At 47.1% G+C, this 3,844-nt stretch overlaps 1 non-coding gene across 1 annotated transcript; it reads right to left on the reverse strand.

Annotated features, from left to right (window-relative positions):
* Positions 1–1,513: 1,513 nt before the first annotated feature.
* LOC126026751 (U6 spliceosomal RNA) lies at positions 1,514–1,619 on the reverse strand. Its single transcript, XR_007501972.1, has one exon. It is a non-coding gene; the product is annotated as a U6 spliceosomal RNA (small nuclear RNA).
* Between the last annotated feature and the right edge of the window lie 2,225 nt (positions 1,620–3,844).

The raw sequence follows: 3,844 nt of genomic DNA on the forward strand, positions 1-3,844 counted from the left end.
TGGGTGGGAGAATAGTGTGCCGGTGGCTGAACTTGGGGTCTTGAGTTTGTAGGATGTGCTCCGGCCCTTGGAGCGTCCCTAGCCACTCAGACATCATTTCTCAAGAGTATTTTATTTTATTTTTTTTGATTTTTGGGCCACAACCGGTGACGTTCAGGGGTTACTCCTGGCTCTGCGCTCAGAAATTGCTCCTGGCTTGGGGGACCATATGGGACACCAGGGGATTGAACCGAGGTCTGCCCTAGGTTAGTGTGTGCAAGGCAAATGCCCTACCACTTGCACCACTGATCCAGCTCCTATCGAGAGTATTTTAGAAGTAGAATTAAAGCTTTATATAGGTGCAGGTATAAACATTATGTATGTAATGTTTATGCATCATCAAACTAACAACCAAAAGAAAGGAAAATTTTCTTAAAAATGGAAGCAGTTCAATTAATTACAGCTCATTCAAAGGATGGAATACTTGTTGCTGATAAAATAATTATCTAAATTCCTGTTGATGAACAGTGTTTAAAACAAGAAGGAAAAAAGGTGTATTATATAGATGTTGAGTGTGGTGCTTTCACACTTCCAGGAAGGTCTGGAGGGATAGAGGACAACAGGAAGAAATGATAAAACCAACTCCCTCCCTCCCTCTCTCCCTCCCTCCCTCCCTCCCTCCCTCCCTCCCTCCCTTCCTCCCTTCCTCCCTTCCTTCCTCCCTTCCTTCCTCCACCTTTTTTTTCCTCCTGGCTCTGCGTTCAGGCATTTTTTTTTTTTTTGGTTTTTTGGGCCACACCCGGTAACGCTCAGGGGTTACTCCTGGCTATGTGCTCAGAAGTTGCTCCTGGCTTGGGGGACCATATGGGACACCGGGGGATCGAACCGCAGTCCGTCCAAGGCTAGCGCAGGCAAGGCAGGCACCTTACCTTTAGCGCCACCGCCCGGCCCCTGCGTTCAGGCATCTTATCTGGAATCAAACCATTGTCGGTCACATAGAAGTATTCTACCTCTCTTCTATCCTACACTATCACTCTGTCCACTAAGGCTTATTCTTTTTTGGTTTTTGCTCACCCTCAGCGGTTTTCAGGGGTTACTCCTGGCTCTGCGCTCAGACATTGCTCCTAGCAGGTCGGGGGACCATATGGGATGCTGGGATTGAACCGGGGTCAGCTGCATGTGTGCAAGGCAAATGCCATCCCTGCTGTGCTCCCACTCCGGCTGGCGAAGGCTTACTTCTTTATATATATATATATTTATATATTATTAATTATATATTATTAAATAAATTATTAAATAATTATTAATAAATAAATAAAATAAATTAATAAATAAATTATTAAATAAAAATATTAAATATATATATTATATATATTTAAACACCTTGATTGCATACATGATTGTGTTTGGGTTTCAGTCATGTAAAGAACACCACCCATCACCAGTGCAACGTGCCCATCACCAATGTCCCAAATCTCCCTCCTCCCCACCTGACCCCCGCCTGTACTCTGGACAGGCTTTCCATTTCCCTCATGAAAATATGGAACGCTTCACGAATTTGCGTGTCATCCTTGTACGGGGCCATGCTAATCTTCTCTGTATCATTCCAGTTTGAGTATATGTGCTGCCAAAGCGAGCACCAAGGCTTATTTCTACCTGTGAGTTATCTTCTCTACTTTGTTTCCCATATTGCAAAACTGTAATGACCTCCTCATGTTACTTTTTTGGGAATAATGAGTGATACATAGTATACAGTTGTCCTTTCAGGGGTCTCAAACTCCCGGCCTGCGTTTGGGCCTGCGTTTGGGAGTCCGTACATTTTGTGGCCCTGCCCTAGAGGAATCATTTTTGGTTTTGTTTTAGTTGTTTGGGTCACACCCCCCAAATGTTCAAGGCTTACTACTGACTTGCACTCAAGGATCACCCGATTTTACCTCCTGCGGCCCCCAGGTAAATTGTTAAACACCTCTCTTGTTCTAATATTTTGTTTCTTTTTCTTTCTTTCTTTTTTTTTTTTTTTTTTGGTCACACTGGGCATCGCTCAGGGGTTCCTCCTGGTTCTATGCTCAGAAATCGCCCCTGGCAGGCTCGGGAACCACATGGGATGCTGGGATTTGAACTACCAACCTTCTGCATGCATGCATGTAAGGCAAGCGCCTTACCTCCATGCTATCTCTCCGGCCCCAATATTTTGTTTCTTTTTAATCTTCTGTCCATGGTTTATGTATTTGGGTCAAATTCAGCTGTGCTCAATGTTTACTCTTCCTGGTTCTGTGCTCAGGGATCACTCCTGTCTGGGCTTGGGGGACTGTATAAGCTATAGGGGATAGAACCTGAGTTGGCTTATGCAAGGCAAGCACCCTGCCCCCTGCATGATCACTCCAGTTCTATGATATAATTTCTGAAATCAGGAAGACTCCGGGAGCTAACTTCAGCCTGTAAGGAGAGCAAGGCAACACCACTGCTTCCCCACTGCCTGGGTGGAGTAAAGCGAGAGTTAGAGTTGAGTTCTTGTCTTTGGGACATTTGGGAATGTTGTGCTTAGGGTAGACCAGCACTGAGTGATCATGATGGGGCCGGAGAGATAGCACATTGGTAGGACATCTGGCTTGCACACGGCTGACCCAGGACTGACGGTAGTTCGGTTCCCAGCATCCCATATGGTGGCTGAGCCTGCCAGGGGTGATTTCTGAGTGTAGTAGAGCAAGGAGTAAACCCTGAGCGGCACTGGGTGTGACCATGAGAGTCCACTGGTGCAGTGTTTGTGGAATGCGGCTGACTGGGATTTGATCTCCGGTACCCCATAGGGTCCCGAGTTAGCAGGGAGTGATCCCAGAGTGCAGAGAAACGATTAACTCTAAGCACCCCCAGGCATGGCCCAATAGCAGTGTTCAGGAACCCATGGCAAACCAGTTTGGATGAGGGACTGAGCATTGCTAGGACTCCATGCTGGTGCTTTAAAAAGCGCTACTAGCACTGGATTGTTCCATCATCTGGGCAACTCCAGACCCAACATTCTAGCCTTGGGTGCTTGGTTCCCTGTGAAGGCTATCAGGGGGCTCTACTTCTGGACTTGACTCCTTGTTTTGTGCAAAGCCCCTTTGTGGGATCACCCACTTTATTCCCTTATATCTCAGCCAGCACCACCCCCACCCTTTTTTTTTTAGGAGGACATTGGCTCTATTGCGTAAGGTTTCATTAGACTTAGCTGGCAGACTCCGTCGCCCAATCATCTCAGATCCTCTTATAGCCAGTGTCCTTTGGCCTTTGAAGCCTGGTGGTCAGACTTGGGAAATGCCATTCCTAAGACTTTTCTCATTCCTTTCATGGGCAGATCACGTTGTTAGATCAGAGCTATGGTAGGATGTACAGGGAGAGGAGTCTGTTGGCTGCGAATCGGGAACTTTGCTTGTGGATTACCTTCTAGGAACCGCAGCATCCACAACACACCCGCTTGTGGCCTCCTAGGAGAATTTCTGGACGACAGGCATTGCATCACTAACCCTGGCCAACCTTATGCTGGCCTGGGTGCAGAGTCCTTACTGCCTACATGTGTTCACTTGCTTGGAGCCAGCATGATTTACAGATTACTCTTGAGGTGAGGCCTGTATAAAGCCATTAAGAGCGTCCCAACCCGAAGTTGGCAGGGCGCCCATCCATGCTGTGATTCTGGGGGAAGGTAGCATGGGAGTTGGAGGGTGCGTTCTTTTCAGCCAGGAAGCCTAGCTATGTCTGGCCTCTCCCTGATAACTAGGTACGCATTTGCCTGAGGACATGGCATGTTGCTTGAGACATTGTCCTTTCCTTTCCAGGTTGCTTGGAAGATGGGAGTTAGGCACCGATTCTTGATTGCTAGAATGGACTC

This window comes from Suncus etruscus, chromosome 13 (genome assembly GCF_024139225.1).
Source record: "Suncus etruscus isolate mSunEtr1 chromosome 13, mSunEtr1.pri.cur, whole genome shotgun sequence".
NCBI classification, from domain to species: Eukaryota; Metazoa; Chordata; class Mammalia; order Eulipotyphla; family Soricidae; genus Suncus; species Suncus etruscus.